We start from the raw sequence: 14906 nt of genomic DNA, 5'->3' as shown, positions 1-14906 counted from the left end.
TGTACGAGCAACCCAATCATGTAGTCTTCAAAGTCCTCGCTCCAGTTCTTCCAGGCAGGCCCCATGCTGTTGCCTGGCGTCAGTGCCAGTGGTTGTGGTTGTCGCATGAAGGGCGCCCCCATGGGCCCGTGGGGCACTACGGCTGCACTGACTTGGGGCGCTGGACCTGCTGTGGCGTTTCCATCAGACGTGCTGCTGGGAGCGGTGACAGACATCTTGAGTCGTGGCGGGTCCTCTGCACTTCCTTCGTTGCAGGTGGTGTGGTCTTTTGTTGAATTGGGCTTTCCCGCCCTTTTTTATTGCAGGTGTCCTTGTTGTAGGCAGTGCAGTCTTTGCTGACTAGGATTTCCTGCCCTTTTGTTGCAATTCTTGATGTACTTTGCGCTTTTCTTGCTACAGGCAATGTGATCTTTGCTGAAATGAGCTCTCCTGCTCTTCTTACTGTAAATCTCGATGTATTTTGGGGTTGCCTGGTCTTAAGATGGCCGCCGTCTTTGCTTCGTGGGTTAACCAATGGCCAGCGCCTGACCTTAAAATGGCTGCCGTGTGGGACGCTGCATCGTGGGGCCTTGGCTGCTTCGCATTTCATTTATTTGCTCTTTCTTCCTTCGCGCGGCCTCAGCAGGACTCACCCCAGCTTCTCTGCTGCTTTCCTTTTGTTTCTCCTTGATGAGCGGGTCTTCCGCGCTCACAGTGGCGCTGCCGCTTGTCTGGGTCCCTCGCTGCGTATGCACGCGAGTCATGCGCTTCTTGCTTGCGCTCCGGTACTTGCTTCGGTGGCACAGGATGCCCTGACGGGCTTGCAGGCTTGCTCCAGCAGTCCCGGCGCCGGTGTCTGTTTCGCGCTTCTTTCGCGCTTCTGGGGACGACGACTGCGGACTCGCTGGTCAGGCCGGATACATACGGCTGGGCTGCGTTACTGTGTTTGTGGGGATACAGCGATCCCACCCTCGTCGCCAATGTCACGTTTGCCCACATAAATAAACTCAGGAGTCGGAGCTGTGCTGGTTTACGTCTTTCTTTATTCCCTGCCAGCACCTTACTGGCTTACAGACTAAAAGCCAGTTCCTGTTCCTGTTTCCTGTCTTGCCTCTTCCTGGCTGCCTGCCAAATCAACTGCGCTCTACATGAGCCGCAGCAGCAGCATATGCAGACACTGCTCTCAATCCTGGCGCTGCTCTCTACTCTGAGAGTAGAGAGCAGCACCAGGATTGGGGTGAGCAGGCAAAGTCGCCGCTCATTTTTTGTCTACTTGTGACAGCTATTAAGGCCAGCCCCCACTCACAGATGCAGTTTCTGCTGAAAAGCCACTGTGCGCATGCTGGGTTCCTGTCCGGGTTAAGGCAGCCGGCCAAACCTAACATGCTCAATGCCGTCGTGCCACAGACACCTGCTGAGCCGCACAGTGAGTTTGCAATCATATTTCCTGCCAGTGAGAGCTGCTCTTCAGTGTCACGTGACGTCGCCGCGCGAGAGGGCCATTTTAAATTATTGATTAATTTAGAAGAATTTCAACTTTCAAACGTTTAAATATGTACTTTTTTAAAAGTTAGAAAGTTGAAAATGCTACGATAATTATAAGTGGGGCAACGCCCCCACCGCCCTAATGCAAAAACCGCCACTGCTCAAACCCCTTAGGCATTAAAAACTAAACAATTATATTGATTAAGATCTACTTAGAGTGGACCTTCTGATGGTAATTCTCCCTCTCTCACCACCAAGGAAAAGCTGGCAGTGATGGAAAGAAAAAAAAACAATCACCTCACACCCCATAAATAAACTCCCAGAGTGTAAGCGTCTATAGTTTTTTTTGTTTTTAAATAACTGTGTTTAAAAAAAAGCAAAAATTAAAAAAGTTTAGAATTGAAAACCAATGGGTTCTGTCCACCAACATTTTTACACCTTGAAGGGAACCGCAGTGACTGAATTTCTCTTCAACGTACAGAGATGACCACTGGTCATCTCTAGATAGGACGGACTATCGTCCGTCAGTATGGCAGACTTTAGGCCCTAACCATCCTATGGGGTGGTACTCTGACCACTATCGGCTAAATATGGCCATTTGTATTTACAAGGTGTTTACTGGGTGGAGAATATAGAGAGACAAAGTTACCTGAATAGAATTGCATGTCACTTTGCGCTACCAGATTATGGGGGTCTCTCACACCTAGGCAGATGGCATGTTAAGTTTCCAAAGTTTCCTTGAATAGATGTATCGTCAAACCTCTAATGAAGGCTGATATTCTCTGTAGTATTATTCAGCTGTTTGTTGATGTCAGGGTGTGAAATGTGTGTGAGTTCAATATTGTATTTTATTATAGCAGTTACTTAGCTTATTATACCACTAAGTGTTGCATTGAAGCACTTGCCAGCACTCTGTATCGAGTAGAGTGATTGGTTAGTGGGATTTTGTCCAGTGCCTTAAATGGGCAGGTACTGAGTACCTGCACTTCTTTAATTTGAAAGGGAGAGTACCTGCACTTCTCAGCACTGTTGTAGTACATTTAATGGAAAAGTACTGGCGCTTGTCTGGAGCAAACAGGTGCTCTAAATTTGTGAGAAGCAGCACTTCTATATTTCCATTTAAAGTACTGGTTTTGTCCTTGTTTTGCTCCTATGTGAGAAGTGTTTCTATGTCGTATGTGATGACCACCAAGGTGGCAGCCCATAGCTGTGTGATGGATGAAGAAGTGTGAGAGAGAGAGAGAGGCGCACCTTCATGGCCTGCATCATGCACAATGCTAGCAGCTCTGATCAGCTCTACAGGTCCCTATTTGATGTTTTGATTTTCTTTAATCTTTTCTTCCTCGTTTTCCGGTTGAGTCATAGCCACAACAGAGAGTAAACAAAACTTGCATAATAAGAGACATTTCAATAGTGCACCCCCCCAGGCGATACAATGGCGTAATTCATTGGACAACTGGGCAAGGGCGGAAAGTGTGGCGCTGCATAGAGAGGAGACGGCGGGGCTCCGCATGTACCCCATAGCACTGGACTGGGATAGCACCTTGATGACTTACCACCAGGTATGCCTGCAGAGTGGCATTGTTTAAACACTTGTGCCTCTCTTTACACACTCCCAGAGAAGTTTCCCCCCCTCCCCCTTCCCAGTGCCCCCCCCCTCCCCCTCTTGACGCACGCACGGCAGGTCTTGTAGTTTGAACCTCACTACTGACATAGCACAGTGCATACCTGCTCCCCGCCTGCCTCAAGAGCATCACACGTCCACACACATTCGTTGTTAGCCACCGCCCAGTCTCTCGTTTTTGTAATCTTCAGATTGTTCTTTACGTTTGATTAGTTTGAAATGAAGCTTTGGATATGTGTTGCATTGCTGATGAGTCCAATTTCCCTTGATCTGCTGCCGTAGCATAACCTGTGCTCCGAACTGAACAAATCTCTGATGTGATATCAGGAAACAGCTCTTGCTTTATCCTTCCCCTTTTTTTCCTTTAAAATTGTGCACTGACACTTTTGATCAATATTCTCTTTTTGATACGTCTGTAACTAATGAAACTGCCATGCTGTTTTAATTATGTTACTTTTATTTCGATCCTTGCGACCGAGCTCCTTCATGTGTATGAACAACTGAAGTGATCTGTGACAAATATTCTACATTACGGCATGGCTAATCATTTTCTTTTGCATATGTGTAATGTTTTAAAATGAAAAAAATGCAATAAACATATTCAAACAAAAAAATAAGAGACATTTCAAAATAAAGGACTGTAGGTATGTGCATTGGCCCAGGAAAGGAGACACCTGGGAACAGCAGCATGTCAGACACAGGAGTATACACTGATGTAAAGAGCTCTGATACCCTCGGGTCTTGCCAGTGGTATATAACGCTCGCAAATAAATAAATAAATAATACATTCAGTGACGTCCTGATGAATCTCACTGTTTAAGTAGGAAAGAGTGGATTTACCATTGAGTCCTTACAGCCACATGAGTAATGCCATGTCTTTATAACCTTCAGCACTGGAAAAGGGATTGTGTTAAGTCTCAGACATAAACAAACCTGCAAGAGTGAGAGTTTGGGTTGGGGCTATCCACTAGTGAGTCCCCCAAGGCTGATCCATGCCAGATTTTTTTTGGGTGAATATTTTTATTTTCATATCAACACAGCAATTGGGACAGCTTCTCAAAATTGTGTTACATCACATATATGCCAGTCAGCAGGCACAGAACAGTTACATTCAGTCCGGAGCTTTGTGGGAGAAACATAATCAGCAACATATTAGAGCACATCATAACTCCCATCTCAGCGTGGCTCCTGCAAAGAATCAGTCTAGGTCCTCATCGTCCCCAGTGGTACGCGGTGGCTCACAAATATAACCTCTGAATTTGTTCCAGGCCCCCCAGATTCCTTCCCATTTTCCCGGGCAACCACGATGGATAAAGACAGCCTTCTCTGCTACCATCGCCTCATCCATATCTCTATACCATTTATTGAGCGTCGGGGAAACCGCCGATCCCCACAGCACAGCAATGTTGTGCTTCGCCATCATCATGCCTAACATCACCTAGTCCTGCTGGTGATGGTTCAGGTCGTTAGGCTCCCACATGTTCAACAAACAGCGGCGAGGCTCCGGCAACAAGGAGATATCTATCATTTGGGAAATAGTGCGCATTTTTGCTGTCCAGTACATTGTCATGTATCTGCAGTCCCAAATGGTGTAGAAGAACATTCCCTCCTCCCCACAGTTACGGAGACAGAACTTATGTGTGGCTTTACCTATTTTGTGTAGGGTCGTTCTAGTGTAATACGTGCGGTGCAGTACCTTTAGCTGGATCAGCTTTAACCTGGAGGGGATAGCAGTTTCGCATGGTGAGGCGAGGGCCTCCTGCCATTCGGAATCGTCAAAGGAGCCCATCTCCCCAGCCCAGTTCTGTTTCAACGTGGACATCACATCCGGAAGGTTATTAATGAGTTTCCTATAAGTAAAGGAAGTGGTTTTATCTGTCATGTGGTCTGTGAGAAGCCTATCTTCAAGCGGGGACGACTCCTGCAAGACTGTGCCCAGTGGTACAACCGAGTGTAACGCGTGCGCAATTTGCAAGTACTTGAACTTCTCCGTCAGTGACATCTCATACTGCGTCTGCAAGTGGCCAAAGTCGACCACGTCACCTTTCTTCCATAGGTCACCCACCACTGATATGCCAATGGAGTCCCAAGCTTGAAACCCCTTGCTGTTGCGAAGGAAGCCCAGTTGCCAGGAGTCCCACAGTGGTGTCATTTGGGTGAGAGTGTCACTGCATTTAAGACGTCTATTGGCCTTGTGCCTAAGAGCGTGAGGGGAAGAGCCTGCCACACTCTGACGTCGCATTTAAACCTTTCGAGCAGTGGTCAGAGGTTCAGATCATAAAATTCGTCGGGGTCTGACGTAATGAGAATACCTAGATATTTGAATGCTGCCGTCGCGGTCCGCAGGGGGCAGCTAAGGGGCAGTACGGGAGGTGGGTCAGCCAGAACATGAAGGACGGATTTGGTCCAGTTGATCTTGTAACCGGACACCCTACCGAACTTCTCACAGACATTTAATAATTCAAGAATAGATTTTTTGGGGGAGGTGAGATATAAAAGTATATCATCCGCGTATAGGGATATTCGGACCATCTGAGCCCTCTGATAGAGGGCTCCCACCTGACCCAAATCGCAAGAGGCTCCAAAAGCAGCGCGAAAAGCAACGGGGACAGCGGGCACCCCTGCCTTGTGCCACGGCCCAATGGGAAGTCTCGTGAAATGTGTCCATTGGCAGCAACATGCGCCAGTGGCTTAGTATACAATAAACAAACCCAGGCGCAGAACTTGGGGCCGAACCCCATATGTTGGACCACTGCAAATAAGTAAGGCCATTCGACTGTATTGAACGCCATAGTCGCGTCCAGCGAGAGGATAACTGCATGCTCCCCTATAAGTGTCGAATGAGCCATGACCACATGGAGTCGACGGAGGTTAAGGGCCGTGCTCTGATGCGGCATGAAACCAGATAGGACCGGACTGATCAAGGACGCTAGATGTGGAGTCAACCTTAACGCCAGTAATTTGGTTAGTATTTTGGGCTCAGCGTTGATGAGAGATTTCGGACGGTAGGAGGCGCAGTCCGTCGCCGGCCTACCCGGCTTGTGAATTGCGACAATCGTTGCTAGCCACTGATCTCTCTGCAGCTTCCCGCGCTCAAGGCTATCAGATAACATACGCAGGAAAAAGGGGGCCGTCGTTTGTACCGTTCTCTTATGAAGTTCAACTGGAAGCCCGTTCGGACCCAGCGCCTTTCCGGACGCCAATGCATAGGTAGCGGCCTGCACCTCTTCAGTCGTAATATCCGCCTCCAACAGAAGCGCTGCCTCCAAGGAGAGCTTCGATATCGTGAGATCTTTAATGTAGTCGTATGCCTCCGCGACCGTATAGGATGCCTGGGGAACATAGATTCGCTCACAATGGTCAGCCAGTATGTTGACTATACCATCAGGATCAGATACCATGAAGCCAGCGGGGACATCAATTGAGCAATGGCTTTGATTGCCTTTTCCTTCTTGTCTAGCCAGGCTAGCATCTTCCCTGCCTTATCTCCCAGCTTGTATATCCTATGTCGAGTGGCTTGTATCCGAGCGTGAACCATTTCCCTCTGTAGGGACAGGACCTCGGCCTGTTTGAGCTGAACCGCGCGGGAAGCTCCCGGAGACGGGTGGGCCTCCTGGTCTGCAACAGCCATAGACAATTCTGCCTCAAGGCCGACTAACGTCGCCTGCTGCTCCTTCTTATGCCCCGTGATTGAGGCCATCACTTGTCCCCGTAGGACCGTCTTATACGCCTCCCAGAGCGTACTAGGGGAGTCAACGAGCCTTGATTTTCTTGGAAGTACTGCTTAGTAGTGCGTGTGAGTGCTGTCATAATAGGGACTACCTGTAGGAATCAGGCGTGTATCGGAAACATTCGCCTTCTACCAGTTTGGTGATGGGTATATTTTAGAAGAATTGGGGAGTGGTCTGAGATACCTCTCGGACGTATAGTGACCTCCTGCACACCTCTCAGGGCGTCTGCGGACACTACAAAATAGTCAATGCGTGTGAGAAAGGTGTGCACTGGTGAGTAGAAAGTGAAGCGCGTCTCAACCGGGTGTTTATACCTCCAACTATCTGTAAGACCAAGGGTATCCACCAGACCAAGAAGACGTCGCCCACCCTGCTGCTCCGCCCTAATAGGGAATCTGTCCAGGGTTCCGTCAATGATGTCATTAAAGTCGCCCCCCCACTAGAAGCGTTGCAACCGGTAGCACAAGTAGAAATTCTGTGAGAGCTGAGTGAGCTTGTGCGTGGAGTGCCGGGGGTATATACACAGAGACAAGATTGAACATCCGACCCTCCCATTAACTGGCGTGTCTTCTCCCTCTCGACGGCGATGTGATCTAGGCCTTCGATCCTTTCTATTCGCCGGGCGCCATCCTTCCAGCCACTCCTGCGCTGCCTCCGGCGTATAGAAAAACCAGGTCTGTCCACCATCCACCACCCTCAGCTTGGCGGGGGAAAGCATGGAATAAGGCACCTCCTGCGCCCGGAGCAGTTTCTTAACTTCGAAGAAGTTACAACGCTTCCTCGAGATGGCCGCTCTGTAATCCGGGAAGAAGGAGATGGCCGAGTTCTGAATCCAGATAGGGGGAGAGATTCTGGCTGTCTCGAGAATGGCATCTCGGTCCCTAAAATTAAAAAGACGGGCCAGGACAGGTCTTGGGGGGGCCCCCGGCTTCGGTCTTCCCCCAGGGACTTGATGGGCACACTCAACAGAGAAGAAATGGGAAAGGCCCTTCGGCTGCAGCCTGGTTTTGATCAGCTCTTCAACATAGAGATCCATAGCCTGAGTCCCCTTCGTCTCCGGAATACCTAAAATCTGCACGTTGTTCCGCCTCGCGCGCCCTTCTTGGTCGTCCAGCTTCTCCACCAGCATCTTATTGTCCTTTTCAAGACGGGCCACCGACATTTGCAAGTCTGAAGTGTCCTGTACCAGAGATTTCGACACTATCTACACCTCCTGTAGGAGAGTAGGGTCTGCAATCCTATGATCACCCAGACTTTTTGCTTTTGTTTCACTGGTTTACGACTTTCTCGGGCTGTGGGCCTGCTAATCAGACCCACAGCCTAGCTGTTCTCTCACTAAATTGATGTGTACCTTAGGTGCATTACCCAATTGGAACTGGGCCACCTTATCAGACCCTGTAACTCAGGGCATCGGTGTACCCAGGGCCTACCAGGGGCTGAAGCATGTATTATGCCACCCCTGGATGGCCGTCTAAATCTGACACAACTGGCTGCACGACAGCTGGGGCAACGTGGCGTATTCGCCCGTTGCTATAGGTATAGTATCCCTATATCTAAACCTAAAATGGACACACGAGTTCCTATCAGTCACTCCTATGGCAGGCCTTGACAATCCTGAAGGCAGAGTGCGTGGAATCGTGTGAACCGGGCTCTGGCGCGAGCCGAGCCCAGTTGCAGCTTGCGGAACCAAGACCCAATGGCTGTTCCATGATAACGCGTACCATATCGGTAACTTCGGTATCGCGTTATCAAGACATGTCGAGTAAGGTGGCATACGAATCGGGATGCTGCCCCCTCACCAATGCTGGCGACGAGGTTAGCATTCCGCCCTTCTAGAGGGACACGACATGTACGTAACCGTGAACCCCGGTTAAAGTTAACTGAAGCCTCAGCTCCACAAAATGGACGCTGCCACCACAGACACGAGTCTTCCAGCGAGGAGAGCTCGGTCAAAGTGTTTCCTGTCCGGGGCGGTGTTCGCACCATCCCAGACAGGGTTTTGTGTATCCTGGGTAGGCAGGGCTTTACACGAAGGTGACTGCGGAGTGGCACCCCGGTGCTCACTACGCATCTGCCGGTTAGAACCAGTTCCAGGGGCGAGCAGCCCCTGACCTGGGGAAAGTCCGGCAGGGGAGAGGGGTGTAACTACCCCCCTTCCTGGTCCCACCCCTAGGGCAGGACCTAGTCATGTACCCACCCCTTTCTTTAGGATAAAGGCCGGAGCGGGGACCCTTCCAAATTAGATCATCTTTGAATCAAGAATACTTTCTACGAAAGGACTTCGAGACTCTTCTTAAGATTTCTCCCTTGTGGCTAAGGAGTAGTCACCCTGCGTCCGCAGGCACCATCTAAGAACTCTGCGGTTTGCTGCAAGTCCTTCCTCAGGAATCCGACTGCCCAGCTCGACGAGAACCGGCTTCCCTGGCACCTCTGACCTCTACCCACTTCGTCAGCTCAGCTGAGATCTGTGGGTGCGACGAGACCTCGAGGGACCGGCCATCATCAAAACCTGCACGCTTTCTTAACCAGCACGACCACCGAAGGAATCCTCTGCTGAGTGCTCTGGGGTCCGAGAAGCCCCGACCCTGAGCAGCTCCAGCACCGAAGTGCAGTCTCCCAGCATCTCCACGATCTGCGTGGGGCCCTTCTGCTTCGCTGTTCAGCACGCTGTCCGATCACTAGCCGCTGGCATGTGACCCTTTGACAACGAACGACAACCAGCGTTGCTGGTCTGGTTGTTCCAGACTAGCCATTGCTCCCTTCTGCGAGAGGAGCACCCCGGACCCTCGTGGTCCACTCAAGACGCCATTTTAGGCCCACCACGTGGCCCTGAAATCTGCCAAGGCTTGTTGCCCCAATCCTGGGCCCAGCGACGCCGACAGCATCAACCTTCGTGGGACAGCTCGCACCTCCATCCTGGTCGCCGACAACGCCTCCTGGTCCGTGAGACTGCAGAGCCTAGCGTCGCCCACTCACCTAGTCGAGGTGACGATCATCCGGTGCCCTCCCGGTACCCTCTGACTACTGGCTAGTAGTACGAACTTGGTCCCCTCTGCTTTCAGGTGTCATCTATCTCTGATCCAGGCTTGGATCTCTACGAACTATTCTCCACTGGTCGCCGGCCAGCAACTCCTTCCTCCCGGCTCCTACTCGTCAGCGAAGACCCCCGACGCCTGTAAGACTTGTGCAGCCGCAGCCCTTGGGGCTAGGTAACTTCGGCATTTCGGTGCCCGCATAGCCTCCTTACTTAAGGGTCCCGAGTCCCTCGCTTCCGACTTGCCTTATTGGGTCCGCCCGAGACCACTAAACTTACCGTGCCCTCGGGCACTTGAATTGATTGTGCACTTGAAGTATTTTCCTAAGAGTTTTGTTCTGTGCTTAGTACCCTGTCCTCATAAAGAGTCCAGGGCTGTTGTGATTCTAATAAATATACTGTTTATTTTCATAACACTTGTGTGGTGTCCTTTCACTTGGTGTTCAAGGGGTATGTGATGGTATAACAGCTGGTTTAACACGCCCTCTAGAGTTTAGCCCGAAGACTGCTCGTATCCACGCTACTAGGATAGCTGGTCTAAGGTTGACTTACAACCAATCACCATAAGGGTCGTTTGGACCGATGCATAGTGGTCGCTAGAATAGTGAACACTGCATATCGGGCCAACTTCTCAAATTGGTGGCAGCGGTGGGATTTGAGCTTGCTGTTGTTTTACCACGCGTATCCTAAGAATATCTTGTGAAAGATCGCATAAGTACTTCAGGTACATATAACTTAGCTTAGAATACTCTGAGTTCTACTGAACCAGCTATTGTAGCTCCTCAAGGCTTAGCACACCTTGGCTACAACTCTTAGCCAGGGATCAGTAGGTAAACATATAGTGTAGGTAGGTGCATCACTTACACCACACTAGAAGTAGCATGTCCGACAAAGGAGGAAACTCTGAGTCTCCCCTTGTGTCAGTCGACCCTCCACAGGTCACGTCCAGATATGCTGCACTTAGCTTCCAAGAGATGCGACAGCTCTGTACATCTCGGAAGTTAAAACAGGGTTCAAACCCTACAACTCCATTTCTGATTGGTCTCTTAGAGACTTATGATGCTAGGAGGGCGGGTAACACCGACCCTTCTCATCCAGAAGAGAGTATGCCATCCCTCGAGGGAACCGCAGGTGACCCTGACCTTATCCATCTCTCCGCAGACGGTGAAGAGGAGGATGAGGATCTAGAGACATCTGGGGACGAGGCAGACAAAGGTCCAGTAGTGGTTAGCCAGCTAACTAGGGACAACTTAAGCCGGCACAAGAATGGTACTAGGAGACCCCTGGGGCCACTCTCAGGCCAGCTTAAAATTGGGAGTGGACAAGTTAGGTCTCTGTCGAGAGGCTCTAACAGATCCGCTCGAACCAATGGCTCTCGAGGCTCTGCTCGAAGAGGGATGACATCACCTCAGAGGAGAGTGTACGAAGCTAAGGAGCGGGAAGTCAATCTGCGGATCGAAAGGGAAGAACTTGCCCTAGCCAAAGAAAGACTTGCCTTCGCTAGAGAGCAAGAATTGAGTGGGACCCTTCCCACTGGTGGCAGCATTCCCCCACGGGAAAACAAGAGTTTAGACACTAGGCACCTGAGTAAGATAGTGCCCCCCTTTAAGCAAGGGGACGACATCCACAAATGGATTACTTCTATGGAGCGGGCCTGCACTGTCCAGTGCGTCCCCCAGAGTCAGTGGGCAGCTATCTTGTGGCTCTCCTTTGAGGGTAAAGGTAGAGACAAGCTCCTCACTACTAGAGTTGAGGATGCTAACAATTACCAGGTCCTGAAGAACACACTGATTGATGGGTTCGGCCTAACCACTGAGCAGTACAGGTTGCTGTTCAGGGATACCCAGAAAACTCAGTCTCAGGACTGGTCTGATTTCGTTGATTGTGCCACTAAGGCTTTGGAGGGCTGGTTGCTGGGCAGTAAGGTTACTGATTACGCAGGATTGTATAATTTGATCATGCGAGAACAGATTTTAAACAATTGTCAGAACCAGTTGTTGCATCAGCACCTTGTCGACTCGAATCTGACCTCTCCCCAAGAATTGGGAAAGAAGGCAGACAGATGGGTCAGAACAAGGGTTAAGCAAAACCAGGGCCAGAACCAGGGTGGTCAGAAGAAAGCAGACCAGAAGGGTAAAGATTCGAAAGGGGAACAAAATGACCAGAAGTCTTCGACAGGTCCCCAACAACCCAAAGAGGGGGGGGGGGGGGGGGGGGGGGTCAGGCTTCCCAGAAAAAGAAGAATCAAGAAGGCCAATCGAAAAGGTGGTGCCAATACCGCAAAAGTAAAACTCACTGGTTTAGTGAGTGCACCAAGAAAGGAGGGCAGACTCCTGCTACTGCAGCCCCTAAGGCACCTGTGCCCCCTAGTACAGCCAGCAGTAGTAGTGCGCCTCCCAAGGGACTAGTTGGGTTAACCTTGGGTTCTGAGGGGTGTGACAACCTAGTTGGTACACTCACTCAGGCTGTCCTTGTCTGTACAGGGGATGTGGATATATCCCCTGACGTCAGTCCCAATACTTTGGGCAAATACCGACAGACGCCTTTAATTAATGGAAGAATGGCTCAGGCCTATAGGGAAACTTGTGCCAGCGTCACCATGGTGACGCCTAACTTTGTGGACCCTGGACAGATCATGCCAGGTACAGATTTCCTGGTGACCAATGCCAGCAACGTCACTACCAGTCATAGTATGGCGATTGTTGCTTTCTCCTGGGGAGGGGTAAATGGCCAGAAAAAGGTTGTTGTTAGTTCAGACCTCCCAGTGGATTGTTTGTTGGGCAATGATTTGGAGTCATCGCAATGGTCAGAAGTGGAGCACCGGACTCACATGGAGATGTTAGGCTTGCCAGCGCATGTGCTTGCTGTGACTAGGTCACAGGTCAGACGATGCCCCACTGAACAGGTGCTGGATCCTGGAACAACGGACCAGACACCTCCCAAGAAGAAGAGCAGTCGGGTTAAGGCAGCGCCTTCCCCCTAAGCATGGGCGAATTTTGCGAATCTCGCGTTCGCGAATTTTGCGGATTTGCGAACTCACAATCCGCAAAATCCGCGAATTCTCGCGAATTTGCGGATTTTTTTTGTGTTCGCGCAGGTTTCTGCCAGTTCGCGAGGGTTTTGTACAATTTCGCAAACGCGAACTTACCTGTCGGGTCGCAAGTTTTGCGAACTTGTTGTTTCTACGTGTCCAGCCTGTTTGGGACACTCTTCTTCATCACTGCCACTCTCTGTCACCACTGCCACTCTCTGACTACTCATGCCACCCTCTGGCCCACCCATGCCACCCTCTGTTTCATCACAGCACCCTCTGGTTGTCCAGTCAGTGTACATTATTGTGGCAAAGCAAAGCACACCTTCCCTGCCTCAAGTGACCTGAATTAATTTGGGGCTGATTAATGTGTCACAGAATATTTTTTTAGCTGGCACCTGCTTCCTTAGTGCTTCCTGATTAGTGATCTTTTGCACTTGCTAAGTGCTTTCATTGCGCAAAATTAGTTACAACACCTGCCCTGCCCCAACTGACAATAATGAATTAGGGGCTGATTAATGGATTTGAACTTCCAGCCTGGCTCCTGCTTGTCTCCCTTAGCTGTAATTCAGGACCTTTGTGGCATATGTGTAACTATTCTGAGGTTCAGAGCAGGGTCACATAATAGTTGCAAGTAGGCAACTGAACTCTGGAGGGGCCCCTCAGGAAGCACTACAGGAAATGGCTACTAATGATGAGCCTGAACTTTTGAACTTGGTAAGTAGTTTCAGTTTTGCTAAGATCGTATTTCTGCAATTTAGCGCTTATTCGCGGGGCGCGAAGTTGTACTGGGAAGCCGCGAACTCACGCGAACAGTGCGAGCAAGCCATAAAATCCGCTGCTCGCGGATTTGCGGATTTTGCGGGAGATTCGCGAATCTCGCGGATTGCGAATTTACCGAAAATCCGCAAAATCCGCGAGCGAAACGGATTTTCCGCCCATACTTACTTCCCCCTTGCCCCAGGTCGAGGATCAGGTCTCAGAGGAGGCTGACCTCCAGGAATTGCGGGAAACTGAACCTAAAGAACTCGAACTTAATCAAGTTGAGTTTCTGGGCTCAGGGGGACCCACACGAGAAGACCTGGGGAAGGATCAGTTAGACTGCCCTTCCCTTGAACCCCTCAGACAGCAGGCTGCTGCTGAGGCTGCTGGGAACGCCACAGGTACCCACAAGGTATACTGGGAGGATGGACTCCTGTACACTGAGGCAAGAGGCCCCAAGCCTGGCATGACCAGGAGGCTGGTTATCCCCTTGTCTCAGCGTGGTTTCCTTCTTACCTTGGCCCACGAGATTCCCTTAGCAGGACACTTAGGCCAGACGAAGACGTGGGACAGGCTTGTCTCGCACTTTCACTGGCCTCACATGAACGAAGATACCAAGGAGTTTTGTCGCTCCTGTGTCACTTGCCAAGCCAGTGGTAAGTCAGGTGGCACGACAAAGGCCCCCCTTATACCAATGCCTGTGGTGGGGGTGCCCTTTGAACGTGTGGGGATTGACATTGTCGGTCCAATGGAACCCCCAACAGCCTCAGGGCACAAGTTTATACTGGTGGTAGTGGATCATGCCACCAGGTATCCTGAAGCTATTACCCTTAGGACCACTGCAGCCCCTGTGGTGGCAAGAGCCCTAGTTGGAGTATTCTCCAGAGTGGGCTTCCCTAAGGAGGTCGTCTCTGACAGAGGTGCAAACTTCATGTCGAGCTACTTGACTGCTATGTGGAAGGAATGTGGTGTCAACTACAAGTTCACTACACCCTATCATCCACAATGCAATGGGCTTGTTGAGCGGTTCAACAGGACCCTGAAAGGGATGATTCATGGACTACCTGAAAAGCTCCGGCGTAGATGGGACGTCCTGATTCCCTGCCTTTTGTTCGCTTATAGAGAAGTCCCACAGAAGGGGGTTGGCTATAGCCCTTTTGAACTTTTGTACGGACATCCTGTAAGAGGACCCCTGTGTTTGGTTGAAGGAAGGATGGGAGAGACCTCTCAAAAAGCCTGCAACCAGCATAGTGGACTATG

Source organism: Lissotriton vulgaris, chromosome 9, assembly GCF_964263255.1.
Source record: "Lissotriton vulgaris chromosome 9, aLisVul1.2, whole genome shotgun sequence".
In the NCBI taxonomy this organism is placed as follows: Eukaryota; Metazoa; Chordata; class Amphibia; order Caudata; family Salamandridae; genus Lissotriton; species Lissotriton vulgaris.
The sequence above is the reverse complement of the archived record's forward strand: the minus strand, read 5'-3'. Positions refer to the sequence as shown.